This window comes from Tamandua tetradactyla, chromosome 11, assembly GCF_023851605.1.
Source record: "Tamandua tetradactyla isolate mTamTet1 chromosome 11, mTamTet1.pri, whole genome shotgun sequence".
Lineage (NCBI taxonomy): Eukaryota > Metazoa > Chordata > Mammalia > Pilosa > Myrmecophagidae > Tamandua > Tamandua tetradactyla.
The window spans coordinates 84,077,401-84,096,419 of NC_135337.1; positions in this window are offsets into that span (position 1 = coordinate 84,077,401).

Below are 19,019 nucleotides of genomic sequence, written 5' to 3' on the forward strand. Positions count from 1 at the left end.
GGGGCCGGCCCTCGCCCACAGCCCTTCCTGGGTCCAGACACAGCTGGCACAAGTCGCGATTGGGAGGCGGGGGGGGGGGTGGTTCCAGCACAGCCTGGGACCCTCGACAATCCCCAGGCGGGATCCCGCTGCAGCCCAAGTCCTGATTGCAACTCTAGCTTAATCCCATGGCCCTGACCTCTGAGCCCTGGGAGGAACGAACCACGCCCACTGCAGCATCACAGGACCTCAGCCCCTGGGACAAAGTTAGGTGCCCACCAAGCACTCAGTACCTACATGGTAGGACGTCATGGGATCCTGACTCTACTCCCGTCCCCAACACAACCCCGGGCTCACCCCAGCTGGTGCCAGCCTCTCCTGGTGTCGGGAGTGGGAGAAGAGATGAGTGCATGTTTGCATAGGTGTGTGGTTGTCAAATCCACGGGGACTTCCAGGAGGAGGTGCCTTCCTGACTGGGTTTCTCCTCTTGGGCCTTATTGGCATTAGGGGCCAGATCACTCTTTGTCCTGTGCATTGTAGGATGTTTAGCAGCAACCCTGATCTCTACCCACTGGATTCCAGCAAGAACCTCCAACTTCTCCCCCCTACCCCACCCAGTTGTGATAACCCAAAATATGTCCCCTGGGGGTAGAATCGCTCCCCATCCTGAAAGCATGACCTACAGACGAAGAGAAAGTACTGGCTTCGGGCCCCTCCCTTTCGCTGTTCCTCTCATCTCCGTCCATCTCTCCCTCTCCCTTTCCCTCTGCTCTTGAGTCACCTCTTTCCTAACTCATTCACTCAACAACTATTGTGCGCCAGGCTCAGGGCACAAGACAAAGCTCCAGCTCTGGTAGTTCTCGTAGGGGAGAAAGACAAGGTCTTAAAGCCGTGAATTCAGAGGATCGTTTTAGGTGGTGGAAAACAGATTTGGGGGTGCTTTGGGGAGGGGCAGCTTTGGTCTGGATGGTCTAGAAGTCTGGGGGGTGTGAGGTGACGCTGAGCAGACCCTTCCAGGAGGAGGGGAGACCACTACTGAATGTTTCCGGGTGCTTGGTGGTGTCCCCTGGGACATTGTGGCGAGGAGACATGCCTGTCCCCATCCCAGCTGGGGAAATCCCTCCCATCCTCTCTTGCACACCCAGAGACGCCCCCAGAAGCCCAGGTCCTGGGAGGTGACTATGGCCCCTCAGCCTCCCCCTGCCCTGGCTGTGTGGCCTGAGCATTCTGTCCCTCTTGGGGCCTCAGTTTCCCCTGCAGAGGAGGGCACCGGAGGAAGGTCCCTGCTTGCCCTGGGGTTCTCGATAGCTGGTCCCCAGCAGAGAGAGCCCTGCAGCTCCTTCCACGGACATCGCTGCTGGGAAGTGGGAATCTGAGGAACTTGGGTTCAGGCCCGGGAGTGCTTATGTGAGGCAGCAGGATGAAGGATGTGTGGGGCGGGGCCCCCCAGCACCCAGGTGCCCGTGAGGTGAGGCAGTAGCATAACCCACAAAGTCACACATGCACGCGGAGAGACACAGAAAGACAGGCACACATCATGAAACCACATGCACATACACAGCACACAGACACAAGGCACACATCCACACCACAAGCACACACAGATACAGACACACAGACCGACACAAGGCAACCAAACACAGACGCATACAAACACACAGAGACACAGCACAATAAAACCAGACACACTCAGTGCATAGTCAGCACACATAATACAGACACACAGACAAATGCAAGGTAATATGGACACAATGCAACCAGACCGTAGACCCATGCACAGCATAGACACATGCACAACAAAATGACACACATCTACACAAGACATACACAAATATACAGGCACCGTAACACAACCAAACTGTAGACCCACACCAACACAGTAACACACAGACACCTACACATCACACACGCACAAAGATATAGGCACACAGACCAACACAAGACAGTCAAACACAAACGCATACAAACACACAGAGACACAGCACAAATGGACACAGACAAATATAGAGAAACACAGCCACGACACAACCAACCAAAGAAACACACATGTGAACACAGTTGCAACTGGATAACACATGGACATCTACACAATGTTTGTGCAAAGATACAGATTACACAATACAACCAAACCACACACATATACACACATACACAGACATATAGACACACAGAGAGATGCATAGAAACAGATACAATGCAATCAAATCACACACATAACGCATACATACAGATACATACAAGTACATGGAAATACTACAAGCAGGCATATGCAAAACACAACACCCACAGACCATACACAAAAACACATGCACAGCATAAATACACCAATATTAACACCACACAATAAACTACAGATAAACAAATACACACAACAAAATTACGTGCACATAGATATAAGACATACACAGTTATACAAACGCACACACAATTTATATTAGTCAGTGTTCTCTAGGGAAACAGAACCAACAGGAGATATCTGCAAATAGTATGAGATTTTATAGAAGTGTCTCACACAACTGCGGGAATGCACAAGTCTAAATTCCATAAGACAGGCTGCAAGCTGGCAACTCCAATGAAAGTTTTTGATAAATTCCCCAGGAGAGGATGGATGGCTGAAGTACAGATGAAGGTTCTCCCTTTTGACTGCTGAAGCTCTCACCTCCCCCTTAAAAGCCTTCAACTGATGATTAAAAGGTTAATCGGGGACTGAGTGCAGGTCTCTGCTGGTAGAAGACTGGACACTCAGCAGTGGCTGTAGCCAGGTCAGCCTTGGTGAGTGGAAGTCCATGTTGCTGAGCCCATGCATAACCTCCATCCCTACCACCATGACCACTTTGTTCTTGAGCCCATTGGGCAATGACAGGAAAAGAGAATGACTGGTATCCACAAGATGGGTCATCTTATCCACTTGATTGTTAAAACCTTCCTCTGCTGAAGTCACCCTCTGAAGAACTCACATGGGACACAAAAATTCTCATTTTTAGCCCACTCAGAAAGTTCTAACCACATGCCTCTTCCCCAGAACTCTTTGTCACCAATTTTCCCAATCATTTCCTTACTAGTCTCTGAGCATTCAGCCAAACCATTAGCAACAGCCCATGAATCAGAATAAAAAACAGCTCTCACCAGTTCTCCTTCCAAGCAGAATAAACAACCAGGTGCACTGCTCAAAGTTTTGCCCGCTGGGAGGATTTCCCCTCACCACTGTCCTTCAGGGACATCCCAGAAAGGGGCTCCAGTGCTGCAGCTGTCCACTTTCAGGTGGTACCTGCATATCCTGCAGAACTATCTGTCACCCAGGTCCGAATTTTCTCTTCCTTGGCCAGCTGACTGTAAGGAACTCCCCAAGAGGCCATAGCTCATTTGGGCCATCTCCTCATGTAACTTACTTGTGCCCACAGGACCTGCTTCTGGAGCCCTAACTCTTATACACCATTTCCATTTTATGATGGAGTGCTGCTGTGCATGCCAACTTGATGGCTTGACAACACCTAGCTCATAATGCAACTCAGGTCTCGTGGTAACTTGATGGCCATAGTTGAGAGTTCAGTCTCTAACTAGGGCCCAATAGTAGGCCAAAAGCTGTTTCTCAAAAGGAGAGCAGCTATCTGCGGAGGATGGCAAGGTTTTACTCCGAAATCCTAAGGGTCTGCGTTGTGATTATCCTAAATGGACAGCATCTCTATTTGCCATTGACACTTTCAACACGATTAGATCTGCTGAATCATATGGTCCCAGTGGCAGTGATGCTTGCACAGCAGCCTGGACCTGTCACAGAGCCTCCTCTTTTTCTAGTCCCCACTCAAAACTAGCTACTTTTCTGGTCACTCAGTAAATGGGCCTGAGTAGCACACCCAAATGAGAAATATGTTGTCTCCAAAATCCAAAGAGGCCAACTAGGCAATTGTGCCTCGTTTTTGGTCATAGAAGGGGCCAAATGCAACAGCCAGTCTTTCACCTTAGAAAGGATATCTTGACATGCCTAACACCACTGTACACCTATAAAGTTCACTGAGATGGAAGGCCCTGTAATTTTGTTGGATTTCTCTCCCATCCTCTGACACGCAAATGCCTTACCAATAAGTCTAGAGTAGTTGCTATTTTTTGCTCACTAGGTCCAATTAACATTATATCATCAATATAATGGACCAGTCTGTTATCTTGTGGGAGGGGGAAATGATTAAGTTCCCTGCAGACAAGATTATGGCATAGGGCTGGAAAGTTGATAAACACCTGAGGTAGGACAGTAAAGGTATACTGCTAGCCTTACCAAATGAAAGCAAACTGTTTTTGGTGGTTCTTGTTAACAGTTATTGAGAAAAAACATTTGCCAGATCAATAGTTACATACCAGGTACCAGGGGATGGGTTGATTCGATCAAGCAATGATACCACATTTGGAACAGCAGCTGCAATTGGAGTCACCACCTGGTTGAGTTTACAATAGTCCACTGTCATCCTCTAAGACCCATCTCTTTTCTGCACAAGCCAAATAGGAGAGTTGAATGGGGATGTGGTGGGAATCATCACCCCTGTAACATTCAAGTCCTTAATAGTGGCACTAATCTCTGAAATTCCTCCAGAAATCTGGTATTGCTTGTGATTTATCACTTTTGCAGGGTAGGGGCAGTTCTAGTGGCTTTCCCTTGGCCTTTCCTACCATAATATTACTTACTCCACAAAGGTCAGGAAACCAATGTAGGGATTCTTCCAGTTGCTGAGTATGCCTATTCCAATTATGCATTCTGGAACTGGGGAAATAACCACAGAATGGATCCAGGCCCCACTGGCCCACTGTAAGATGGGCCTGAGCCAAAACCCCATAGAGGGTGTAAGGGTGGTTCAGGGGTATAATGCTCACCTGCCATGGTAGACACCTGAGTTTGATTCCTGGCCCATGCATCCCCTCTCCCCTGACCAAAAAAAATTCCATCAATTACCTGACCTCCATAAGCCATACTCTGACTTGTGGCCCAATGTGACAGTTTGGGTTTCCTGGAATTGATGTCAGCTCTGAGCCAGTGTCTAATAATCCCCCAAATATCTGATCATTTCCTTTTCCCCAATGCACAGACACCCTGGTAAAAGACTGTAGGTCTCCTTGGGCAAGGCTGGGGGGAAGATTCACAGTATAAATTTTGGGCAGTGTAACAGGGTCCTTCCCCAAGGGTACCCAGCCCTCCCCTCATTCAAGGAGCTCTGGGTCTGTAAACTGCCTCAAGTTTGGAAATTGATTAAGGGGCTGTGACTCTATATTTTTGTCATTCAAGTTAGACTTCTGTTCACTTGACCTAGAACTCTTCTGCTTATTCAACTCAGACAAGAATTTAGCAGACAGACTGCCTAACTATTGTACTTTTAGGCACCCCATGATTTACTAGCCAATTCCACAGGTCTCTGCAAATCAGACTGTTTTGACTGTTGCTTTGCGTTTGCTGTCCATTATGATAGCCACGTCCACCTTGTCTTTGGCGATTAAGTGCTGCCACCTGGCTTCTGCCAACTCGGGATCCCGTCATCCCCATTGTGTTTAAGGATTCCAGCTCAGTGACAGCAGTTCCCACAGTCATGTCTGACCTACAGAGAAGGGCAACTACAGAGCTCTTCAGGGATGGTGGAGCTAGTCTTACAAGTTTATTTCTCACTGTTCTGGTAAAAGGTGCATCCTCTGGACATTCCTGGGGTGTGTGAGCAGGACTTTCTTGATAAATCCACTCTAACATTCCAATCTCTCTAAGCCTCTGGGTCTCCTCATCTACATTATACCAGGGCAGTTCTGGCATTTCAGCCTCAGGTAATGTTGGCCACCTTTTGACCCATGCTTCAGCCAACCATCCAAACAGTCAATGCCTTTTCTCACCCCTCAAGCTATAACATTGAATGCAGAATCTCTGCTTAGTGGGCCCATATCAATAAATTCAGCCTGATCCAGCCTTATATTCCTTCCACCATGATCCCACACCTTTATATCCATTCCCACACATATTCCCTGATTTCTGTCTACCTCCTCACAGGTCACACACTGTACCTCACCTTTTGGGGTCCTAGTTATAGGCCTGGGAGAAAAGAGGGGTGGTAGGGGTGGGTCATGAAAATAAATAGAAGTGTCTTTCGAGTCAATTACCTCAGAGCATTCCCTTTCAGTTTCATCTTGTGAAACAGGATTAATCTCTCCAGACAGAGGAGTGAGGGCTGTTTTCCCAGAGGGGTTGATTACAGGTTCAGCAGGCACTGATGGGTTAATCTCTTTAGGTAAAGGTTGCATGGCAGACCCCTCATGGTGGACTGGAGGCCTGGAAACTTTTTCCTCAGGGTGGACTGGAGGTCTGGAAAATCTTTCCTCAGGGCGAACTGGAGATTGGGTGGCTATTTCCTCAGGACAGACTACTATAGAACAAAGACTCAGCAGAATCCAGGGTTTCCATGTCCTGACTGCCATTATTATCAACCCATATGTCCCCATCCCAAGTTTCAGGGCCCCATTCTTTTCTGATCTAAGCCCTTACTTTGACAGCAGACACCCTGCAAGGTTGAGAATTAGTTTGTGTTGTAAATCTGCTACTCACACAATGAGACTCTGAGTGTGGTTTTCAGAGATCTCCAGTCTGCAGTCACAGGAAATAAGATTTTATTTCAGGGCACACATGGCAACTTTTACATCTCTCATATGGCACTTACGCTGCAAGTTTGAAACCTTCAGCTCATCCTTTTCTTTTATAACCATATCGAACATATGTAAGAACAACCAGCCAACGTCATTATACCTCTTAACTCCACAAAACTCTAAGGTGCCAAAACACTGTCACCCAGAGTCTTGTCTCATATAAGCATATGTTATCAGAGTTCGATGGTGATATTTATGTATCTCTTTTGCCAATTCACCCCATAGATTGTCAGTTCCATCTTGGTTACTGAAAACAGAGCCATTGGTGCTTTTGTATCTAATCAGAATAGAAAACCAATTGCAAAAAGACACATTAAAATTTTTAAATGGCTTTAATGAATTAATAAATACATATTTAAAAATTTCTAATACACTATATATTGATAGATACAGCCCCCGTAATCAAAAGAGTTCAATAATTTTAAGGACATAAAGGTGTCCTGAGACCAAAATGTTTGAGAAATGCTGCTTGTATTAGTTAGTTAAGCTGCCAGAATGTACTGTATCAGAAATGGAACATCTTTTAAAAGGGAAATTTAATAAGTTATGGTTTGCAGTTCTAAGGAAGTGAAAGTGTCCAAATTAAGGCACCAACAAGAGGTTACCTCCACTCAAGAAAGTCTGATGGCTTTTCTGAACACCTCTGTCAACTGGGGAGGCACATGGTTAGCATCTGCTGGTCCCTTGCTCCTGGGCTCTGTGGTTTTCAGCCTCTGTTCCTGGGGGGGGGGTTCCTCACTTTGCTTCTCCGGGGCTACTTTCATTTTTGGGCTTCCCTTGACTCTATCTAGGTTCTGGCTTGCTTAACATCTCATGGAAAGTCACATGGCAATGTTTGCTGGGCTCCAACCATCTCTAAACATTCATGTCTCTATTCTTCAAGTGTCAGCCTCTGTGTCAGCTCAGCTCTGAGCTCTGTCCGAAATGTTTCCTCTTTTGAAGGACTCCAGTAAATAGTCAAGACGCACCTGGAATGGGTATAGTAGCATCTAATCTAAAGGTCATACCCACAATTGGGCATGCCACATCTCTGTGGAGATAATCTAATAAAAAGTTTCTACCTACGATATTGAATCAGGGTTAAAAGAAATGGCTGCCCCACAAGATGGGATCAGGATGTAAAAAATGACTTTTCTGGGGGTACATAATATTTTTAAATGGCGGCACTGCTATATTACATTGTTTTCTTACTTATGCTTATGCCCCGGTAGAATGTAAGCCCCACAAAGGCTTTTTTGTATACTGATGCTTTACAAGCACCCAAAACTGTTTCTAGAATGTAGTGGATACTTGGTAAATATTTGCGGAATGTTTAAATTAATTAACAGGGATCAAAGTCAGCTTCCACGCTGAAAGTTTGACCAAACCCTAGAAATCTTGAGCTTTATCTTTTTTCTTAAGTTAATATATTTTGTATTATCAAACCAAAACAACACACAAACATGAACATTCTTAACATACAAACATTTTGTGTATGGTATACAATCAATGGCTCATGATATCATCACATAGTTGTGTATTCATCACCATGACCATTTTTTAGAACATTTGCATCACTCCAGAAAAAAGAAATAAAAACAAAAAACTCACAGTAACATACCCCTTACCCCTCCCTCTCACTGACTACTAGTATTTCCATCTACTCAATAGATTTTAACCTTTGTTCCCCCTATTTCTTTTCTATACCCCTTACCACTGCCTTTCATTGTTCACTAGTATTTCAATCTACTCAATTTATTTTAACATTTGTTCCCTCTGTTATTTATTTTTAATCCATATCTTTAACTCATCTTTCCATACTGTAGATAAAAGGAGCATCAGACACAAGGTTTTCACAATCACACAGTCACATTGTGAAAGCTTTATCATTATACATTCATTTTCAAGAAACATGGCTACTGGAACATAACTCTACAGTTTCAGCTACTTCCCTCTAGTCTCTCTAATATACCTTAAACTGAAAAGGGGATATCTATGTAATGAGTAATGATAACCTCCAGGATAATCTCTCGACTCTGTTTGGAATCTCTCAGCCATTGACACTTTGTCTCATTTCACTCTTCCCCCTTTCGGTCGAGAAGGTTTTCTCAATCCCTTGATGAGGGATCTCAGCTCATTCTAGGATTTCTGTCATGTTTCCAGGAAGGTCCACACTCCTGGGAGTCATGTCCCACGTAGACAGGGGGAGGGTGGTGAGTTTGTTTGTTGTGTTGGCTGAGAGAGAGAGGCCACATCTGAGCAACAAAAGAGGTTCTCTGGGGGGTGACTCTTAGGCTTAATGTCAAGTAAGCTTAGTTTATCCTTTGTGGGGATAGGAAAAAAACAGTTTTAAGATTCTGTTTCTGAAGATCCACTCCCGGTACCAAGCAGTATTAGTCAGGGTTCTCTAGGAAAACAGAACCAACAGGAGATATCTGTAGACATGAGATTTATAAAAGTGTCTCACGCAACTGTGGGGATGCATGATTCCAAATTCCAAAGGGCAGATTGTGAAGTTGGCAACTTCAATGAAGGTTTTGGATGAATTCCTCAGGAGGGGCTGGCTGGCTGAAGTAGAGCTTAAAGTTCTCTTTCCTGACTGCTAAAGTTATCACCTCCCTCTTAAAAGCCTTCCACTGACTAGTTTAAATGGCCTCTCCTTGTGGAAGACATCTCACTTTGCTGACTGCAAATGTGATCAACCATAGAGGTGATCAACACAATGATGATTTATGTCCTCTCAGTAAGGTCAGGCCAGTGCTTGCTTGACCAGACAACTGGGCACCATCACCTGGTCAAGTTGACACATGACATTACCTGGTCAAGTTGACACACAACATCACCTGGTCAAGTTGACACATGGCATCACTTGGTCAAATTGACACCTGAAACTAAGTATCACACAAATGCACACAAACATACACACAGACAAAATGCACAGGCATACAGATACCCATGACACACGTGCAGCATATCCACACATGCACACACACACAAAGACAGAAATGGACTCACAAATACTTGTGGACCCTCTCTGCTGGTCTTCTGCAGAGCTGTTTCGAGGGAGGGGCTGACAGGTTGAAGACAAAAGCAGTGACCCCACACACACTGTCAGTGGAGCCCCGTCTTTCCGAGTGGTTTCTGCTCTCCTCCCCTCCACTTCAGGCCTTAACTTCCCCTCAGGCCCTCTCTGTCTGCTTTCCAACCATCCCTTGGTTTCCCACTAATCCTCGTAGATTTCCCACGTCTCTGTCTTTGGTCCAGCCTCATCTCCCGAGTGTCCCCATCTCAGCATTCATTCATTCACTCACTCATTTGCCCATTCACTCATTTGATCATTCAGTGAAGGTTTATGAGCCCCTACTCTGGGCCCTGTAAAGGGGACTCGGTGCTGCAGTAGTGAGGGAAGCAGTCAACAATCCTTGCCCTTGGACCTGCTGTTCTGACTGTTTTGGTTTGCTAACACTGCTGGCATGCAATATACCAGAAATGAATTGGCTTTTCCAAAGGGGATTTATTAAGTTACAAATTTACAGTTCTAAAGCCATGCAAATATCCAGATTATGACATTAACAAGAGGACATCTTCACGCTAGAAAGGCCAGTCGTGTCCGGGGTTTCTCTGTCACATGGGAAAGCACATGGCGACGTCTGCTGGCCCTTCTCTCCTGGGTTGGTTTCCAAAATGACTCTCTCAGTTCCTGTGGGTCCTTCTGGCCTGGTTTGTTTTCCTTTCAGTGTTCCTGGCTCTCTCTCATAAAGGGCTCCAGGAAAGATAAAGACCCACTGGGCTGGTTTGAAAGGATGTGTGTACCCTAGAAAAGCCATGTTTTAGTCCTAATCCCATTTTGTAAAGGCAACCATTTCTTCTAATCCCTATTCAGTACTGTATGTTTGAAACTTTTATTAGATCATCTCCCTGGAGGTGTGACTTAATCAAGAATGGTTGTTAAGCTGGATTAGGTGGAGACATGTCTCCACCCATTCAGGTAGGTCTCGATTACTTTACTGGAATCTTATAAAAGAGGAAACATTTTGGAGAATGAAGGAGATTCAGAGAGAGCAGAGCAGAACGACGTAGCCACAAGAAGCAGAGTCCACCAGCCAGTGACTTTTGGAGATGAAGAAGAAAAGTGCCTCCTGGAGAGCTTCATGAAACAGGAAGCCAGGAGAGGAAGCTAGCAGATGACACGGTGTGCGCCATGTGCCCTTCCAGATGAGAGAGGAACCCTGACTGTGTTCACCATGTGCCTTCTCACTTGAGAGAGAGACCCTGAACTTCATTGGCCGTCTTGAATCAAGTTATCTTTCCCTGGATGCCTTAGATTGGACAATTGTATAGACTTGTTTTAATTGGGACATTTTCTCAGCCTTGGAACTGTAAACTAACAATTGATTGGATTCCCCTTTTAAAAGGCCGTTCCATTCCTGGTATACTGCATTCCGGCAGTTAGCAAACTAGAACACCCGCCTTGAATGGGTGGGGTCACATCTCCATGGAAACAACCCAATCAAAAGATTCCACCCAGCGGTAGGTCTGCCTCCACAAAGCTGGATTAAAAGAACATGGCTTTTCCAGGCAGAGGAAGCTGCACGTGCAAGGGCCCTGGGGCTGGATCATGCGTGATATGTTAGAGGAACAGAAAAGGGGCCAGTGTTGGCTGGAGCAGTATGAGTGAGGGGTGGAAAGAGTGGTCTCCCCAGGGCCCGTTCCTGCCCCGAGCTGGGCAAAGCACTGCCCCCCTCCGTGGGAACACGGACCAGGGCCCAGGCTTTTGCCCTCTCTCCTCCCAGGCCTCCACCCTCCACGTCACTCATCCCAGACCCCTTCTTACTTCCTTTCGATCCTGTCTCTCCCCAGCCATGACCCCAACCCTGGCCACTGCCCCTGGTCTCCGTGCACCCCCCTCCTCAGTCCTTCCCTTGCCCAACAGTCACCTGACCATGTCCTCCCCCTGCTTACAACCTTCCATGGCTCCCCTCTGTTCTCAGCCCCAACTTCCAGCTCCCGGGTCTGGAGTTTAAGGGTCCCGCTCTCTAGCCACACTTCTCCCCATTTCCTACAAAGCTCCTGAGCGCCTGCCTGAATTTCACAGAGCTCTTTGCTCACACTGTGCTTTCTCACACCTGCCACCTTGGCAGCCCCCCAGGGCTGGTGTGGGGATGTGGCCGGGAGCGTCAGTTTGCTTGGAAGCCCTCTGAGTCCCCAGTCCCCTGAAATCCCCTTTCAACCTGAGCTCCAGCACAAAGTGAGCCTTTCCGAAAGCTGGGTCCTCCCTGCAGGCAGGACTCTGGGGGTCCTTCCTGGAGCGTGAGAAGGGTTGGTGTAAGCTCTCTCGCCCTCGGTCTTGTACACCTTCCCCCCTCCACTCGCTCCCCTCTGCCCGCCCTTCCCAAACTTCACCCACGCACTGATCAACAGGAAGGGACGTGGGGTATGTGGAAGTGCGAAGAGGCTGGTTCTGCATTTTTGCCTTCCTGGAGCCTTGGGGTCTGGATTTCGGGCTGTTTTTGTTCTTGTGTGTGCCGGTGGGGTGGGTGGGAGATGACTCACCCCTATTGCAGGGCACCCCCAGGACGAAAAGGGGCTAAATCAGTCCTACCCAGGAATCCTGAGAGCAGCCCACGTCTGGACTGGAAGACTCAGGGATTTCTTTCCTGAGAATGCCCGTGGTTCTCTGAGAAATGTGATGTCACATGGGGACCAGGCTAGAGACCCCGGAATCCAGGACCCCAGTTCCCATCTTCAGAGACCCCAGCCCCCAGCCCCTTTAGCTGAGGGCACATCCCTTAGAGTGAAGAGCCCTGAAAGATGAAGAACAATTGGCTGCTTCATCATCAGTGACCCCTCGTGGACCCAGGCCACCACTGCTCAGGGACTGGGTCTAGAGCTGTGATTTTTCCCCCCTATTCCATCCTTCCTCTTGCTGATTCCCAGCATCAGCCAGGATGGTGAGAGTGCTGCCCCCTGCTGGACACACCTGCTCACTCTCCCTGTTCCCCGCCCCACCCCACCCCTGCCACTGTCCACAGCAGCTGGAGCCCCAGTTCCCCTCTCTACCTGTGGTGTGACTTTATCCTCTTGGGGCCTCAGTTTCCCCATCCATAAACTGGGGATGGCAGCAATTCTCCTTTGCGGAGGTTTTCAGTGCCAGGATGGGTGCAGGGAAGCTCTCGGTAAAAACAGGAGCGTTGTTAGCATTCTTTCCAGTTGTGTCTACCTGATAATTAAAACCCATCAAGCCCCCTGCAGTCAGCTTGGCTGGCACCTTCCCCTCTCCACTGTCGGGCCCTTTGCTCTGCTCTGGCCACACCGGACCACTTTTCTCATTTTTCAGCCCAACACAAAGCTCAGTCCCTCTGTCACCTATTTTATGGTCTCTACGAACCCCTTGCCTTGGTGTGCAAACATGTTTGGTTTGCTGTCCGTCCTCCACTGGAATATGAGCTCCATGGAGCTCCAGGAGGGCAGGGAAGGTGTCTGTTGTCACCACCGAGTCTCCACCCACAGCTCAGGGCCTGGCACACAACAGGTGCTTCACAGGCATCATACCTGAATGAGTCTCCCACGGTGGTCACAGATTAAAATAACACACCTGTGTTATCCTACATTATAGAGGTCAGAAATCCAAAATCAGCCTCGCTGGGCTCAAGTCAAGGTGTTCCCTCTGGAGGCTCTAGGGGAGAATCCATTTCCTTGCATTTTTCCAACTTCTAGAGTCTTCCCATATTCTTTGGTTCATGGCTCCTTCCTCTCAGCAGAGCCTCTTCCAAGCTCTCTCTGTGCCTCTGAGCCTCCTGTCTCCCTTTTATGAAGATGCTGGAAATTACATTGGGCCCACCTGGATAATCCAGGAACATCTCCCCATGTCAAGATCCTTAAATTAATCACACCTGCAAAGTCCCTGATGTCATGCAAGGTCACATGTCATAGCATCCAGGGATTAGAATGTGGACATCTTTGGTGGTGGGGTAGAGTGTCACTATTGAGCCTAGTACTCTAACTCTAGGAAGTAGAGAGTGTTATTATTATTACTATACCCATTTGATAGATGCAAAAACTGAGGCTCAGAGAAGCAAAGTCACATGCGCAGGCTCATCCTAAGGAGTAAGTGTCAAGCACAAATTCGGGGGATATTTCTAGACGTGGGATTGCAGGGTCATAAGGCAATTCTATACTTAACTTTCTGAAGAACTGCCAAACTTTCCACATGAACAGTTTGGTTGTTCATCAGAACGTTAAACATAGAATTACCATATGAGCCGGAAATCCCACTTCCAGGTCTGTAACCCAAAGAATTGCAAGCAGGGTCAGATACCTATACACCAGTGCTCATCGCAGCATTATTCATAATAGTTTAAAGGTGGAAGCACCCCAAATGATCATCAATGCATGAATGGATAAACCAAATGTGGTGCATTCATCCAATGGAACATTATTCAGCCACAGAAAGAAGTGAAGTTCTGATTCATGTTACAATGTGACACAAAGGGACAAATACTATATGCTATACTTGTATACTTGAAAGGCGTTAAAATGGGAGACGTTTTGTCGTAAATATGTTACAAAAATAAAAGAGAGGTGTTCTAGTTTGCTAGCTGCCGGAATGCAACACACCAGAGACGGATTGGCTTTTAATAAAAGGGGATTTATTTTCTTGGTTCTTCAGAGGAAAGGCAGCTAACTTTCCACTGAGGTTCTTTCTTACATGGAAGGCACAGGATGGTCTCTGCTGGTCTTCTCTCCAGGCCCCTGGGTTCCAACAACTTTCCCCAGGGTGACTTCTTTCTGCATCTCCAAAGGCCTGGGCTGAGCTTCGAGTGCTGAGATGAGGAATGCCGAGCTGCTTAGGCTGTGCTACATTGCGCTCTCTCATTTAAGCACCAGCCAATTAAGTCAAACGCCACTCATTGCAGCAGACACGCCTCCTAGCCGACTGCAGATGTAATTAGCAATAGATGAGATTCACGTACCATTGGTTTGTGTCTGCAGCAACAGAAATAGGTATGCTCACCTGGCCAAGTTGACAACTGAATCTAACTAACACAAGAGGTAAAAACCTCGTTTTTTATAGCAGCTGCACCGTTTCACATTCCTTCTGACAATAGGGTCCCAATTTCTCCACATCTTTGTCGGCATTTTTTTTCTGCTTTTTAAATAAGAGCCATTCTAGTTGGTGTAAGGTAGTATCCAATTGTCGTTTTGATTTGCATTTCCCTAATGGCTAATGATGTTCATTACCTTTTCATGCGCTCATTGGCCATTTGTACACCTTCCTTGGAGAAATATCTATTCAAGTCTTTTGCCCATTTTAAAATTGGGTGACTTGCCCCAGGGATGAGCCTGGCCCTGACACCATGGGATCAACAATGCCATCCTGACCAAAAGGGGGAAAAGAAGTGTAACAAATAAGATATCAGCGGCAAAGAGTTCAAATAGAGTCGAGAGGCTACTCTGGAGGTCACTCTCACACAAGCTTCAGTTCGACCTTGCTACCTATCATAACTTGCCAACCCCCAACCAAAACCATTACTGCCAATTCTAAAGAACACCTAGGGTATTATAGAAGATTCTACAAAGGTTCCATGCACTAGGATAACTTTCTAGAAACCCACAATCTCCAGATGGGTCCCTGGACCAGATAACTCCTGCAATGCAGAGGGGCCAGCCTTTCCAGAACATCAGCTAGTTCCATCCCCCCATCCCATAGTATCGACAGCCCCTTGCAACATGAAAAAGTTAGAATGGGCATAGCCCAAATCCCCCTAAACAGTGGGAGAAAGATCAAAGGTGATGGTGGAGTTATAAAGAGAAGGCCCGGTTTAACAAATGGGTATGATTGCTGAATCATTATACTGATATCTCTTTTAGCCTCCAGTACCTTAGATCAGCTAGAAGTAAAATCCTAAAATTGTGTTATTTTAACCCATACCAAACTCTGAAATCCATTCTCCAACTAATTGTTGCAGTGTACTTTGACATTTATTGATTTTATGTATGTATGTTATTTAAAGAGAAGGAGGCATATAAGAGAGAAGATAGGATTTTAAAAATTGGGTGGCTTGTCTGTTTTTGAGTTGTAAGAGTTTATTTTAATATGTTCTAGTTATTACACCTTTATCAGATATGTGGTTTCCAAATACTTTCTCCCATTCTATTAGCTGTCTTTTCACTTTCTTGATAATGTCCTTTGATACATTAAAGTTTTAAATTTTGATGAAGTCCATTCTACATGATTTGTTTTTGTTTTTGTTGCTTATGCTTTTGGTGTAAAGTCTAAGATCTCATCACCTAATAATGCGCCTAAAGATAACTCCCCAAGATTTTTCTTCTAAGAGTTTTACGGTTTTAGCTCTCTTATATTTAGGTCAGTGATCCACTTTGAGTTAGTTTTTGTATGCGGCATGACGTAGGGGTCCACTTTTACTCTTTTGCGGGTGGGCACCCAGTTTTCCCAGCATCCCTTATTGAAGAGACTCTTCCTTCCCCCTGGGTGGACTTGGCCTCCTTGTCACAAATCAGCTGGACATAAATGTGAAGCTCAGGTTTTGCACATGGTTTCTGACAAATCCATTCATCCAACTCACTCGGCGTCCAGCTCCACGCGGGACACTGATGACTTAATGAAAGGCTCGAGGCCAGACCTTCCTCGTGGGGAGGGGGCAGATGTCAAGTCTGATGGGGAAGGGGCTGCCAGAGACCAAAGAGAGTGTGACCTGCTTCTCCCCCATTTAAAGAGACCTTTGGCAACATGAAAAAGTTAGAATGGCCAAAGCCCCAATACCCCTAAAGAGTGGGAGAAAGCTCCAAGGTGATGGTGGAGTTATACAGAGAAGGTCGGGTTTCACAAATGAGTATGAGTGCTGAATCAGGAAATTGATATTTCTTTTAGTCTTCCGTATCTTAGAGCAGCTAGAAGTAAAAACCTAAAATTGTGGAATTGTAACCCATATTGACTCTGAAATCGGTTCTGCAGCTAATTATTGTGATGTGCTTTGCAGTTGATTGTTTTTTTGTATTTACGTTATTTTTCACAAAAAATTTAAAAAATAGTCAATTGTGATTATGAATGCCCAGTTATATGACGATATTGTGACCCACTGATTGTACACTTTGGATGATTACATGGTATGTGAATATATAATATATATCGATCAAAAAATGAAACTGATTCCTAAAAAAAGTCAATTAGTGACAAGCAAGTCACTAGATGAGTATCATGTCCCAGGAAAGAGACTGGAGTTGTGTCTGTCATTGCATTTATTTAGTTAATGTGGTTCATATGCTTTTTGAAAATGTGTTACATGCAAATCAAAAGGCTTTTTGGAAAACCTATGTTTGTCTGATAAGAAAATAAAGAATGCAAACACCTGTAGTTACTCAAGAGAAGAAAACAAATAAAAAAGAAACCCTTGGGTGCTTCCCCATCTCCGCGCTTTGCCCAGTATGAGGCCTCTGCGGGACATGCCAGGATCTGAGGGAGTTTCCTGGGATTGGGGGTGGGGGGTGGGGGAGTAGAGAGCAAAGGGACTGGAAAAAAACAGGCTACTCTGTCTCAAGGCCTTTTCTTGGAAAACAAGGTGGTAGGTGGGGTCAGCCCATCCAGGAAACTCTGGTTGGGCTCCAAGGTCACCCCAAGTTGCTGCCTCAGTCCCAGAGAAGGAAGTCATGTGATTACCCACTGTAATTTTGGAGACTGCTTCTCCTTGCCTCCTTCCTGAGCTTCCCAGAACCTCTTCCCCCTGCACCTTCAGGCTAGGAACACGGCTGGAGATACATTTCCAGAGCATTTTCCACCTCCACCCTCACCACGCAGCCACACCACTTCAAATGGTGTGAGCCCCAGGAAGGCAGCAGCCAATCCTGAACTCCAACATTTTCTCGTGACAATTTTCAAGCTTACAGAAAGAGTGAATTTCAGGATGACCCACCCATCCCTAGATTCTTTAATTCAGATTTTCTATATTTGCTGTATCAGAAATCTGTCCATCCATCTAACCTTCCATCCACCATCAATCCATCTTATTTTTAAAATGCATTTCCAGGTAAGTTGTACTCATCTGTCCACTTCACCCTAAATGCTGCAGCATGCAGAAGATTAACTAGAGTCCAATATTCTCCTTGCTTTTTTGTTTGTTTGTTTTCAATAAAATTACATACTGTGTAATGCATAAATCTCAAGGGCATTTCTTTGAGTTTTGACCCATGCATTCACCCGTGGAATCCAAACCCCTATCAATATATAAAACATCACGGATCATCCCAGAAAACTCTCTTGTGGCTCTTCCCAGGCAATCCCTCCCTCCCACTCCCAGGCAATCATGTTTTTCATTTTTTTTCCCTACCATGGAGTAGTTTTGCCTGTTTCAGAGCTTCATATGAATAGACATAATCAGTCTGACTCTTTGTGGAAGGATTTTTGCTGCTAAGAATAACGTTTTTCAGATTCCTTCAAGTTCAGAGTCTCTGGCTGCTTGTCCTCTGTTGGAATTCCAGTGCGTGGCATACAACAGAGGCTCAGGAAATATTTGTGGTTGGGAAAATGATTGCATGAGTGAAACCGCCCCTTGTTCATTGGGACGTTGCTCCCCCCACGTCCAGCTCCCATTCTTCACCCTTCCTCCAAGGGCAGCGTCCCGCCTTCTCTCCAGCCTTTCCCTGGCCAGTCTCCTCCTTTGTCTGTTGAAGCTCCAGCCCTCTCCCATCTATTTCACCTCCAGGAGTCCTGTCCTCTTGGAGAAACCACCAATCCTTCTACTTGTCTCAGTTTAGGGACACCCGCTCCATTTACCAGAGCTAGAATTCCAATCAGCAGAGACCCTCTGTCAGTCTTGTCATCCCGTGAAAACACATGCTATCTTGTGTAGCAGAACATTGCCTGCTTCCTGCCTGCCCCTATTATCTGCTCCAATTTCCAGCTTTATTTCCTCCTCTCACGTTCTTATCTAAGAACTGCCTTCTAGAACTGCTGAAGTATCTCCTTCCTTGAGCAACCAGGACCCCCATACATTTGGGGGTGGAGAGCAGTGGAAGATGGCATCACCACTTTGGAAATCTGTTGGAAAGCTTCTTACAAAATGAAACACACACCTTCCCATACAAGCCCCACAGTCCCACCCCTGGGTATTTGTCCAAGAGAAGCGAAAGCTTAAATCCACCCAAAGATTTGTACAGTGTTCATAGCAACTTTATTCATGATAATCCACGCTGGAATCAGCCCAAATGTCCATCAACAGGTAAATGGATAAACAAATTGTGGTCCAACCACGCAATGAAATATGGCCCAGCCGTTAACTGCTGAAGCACAAAACATGGGTGAATCTCAAAGTCATTGTGCTGGGGGAAAGCAGACAGACACAAAAAACCGCATACTGTGTGGTTCTATTTATATGGAATTC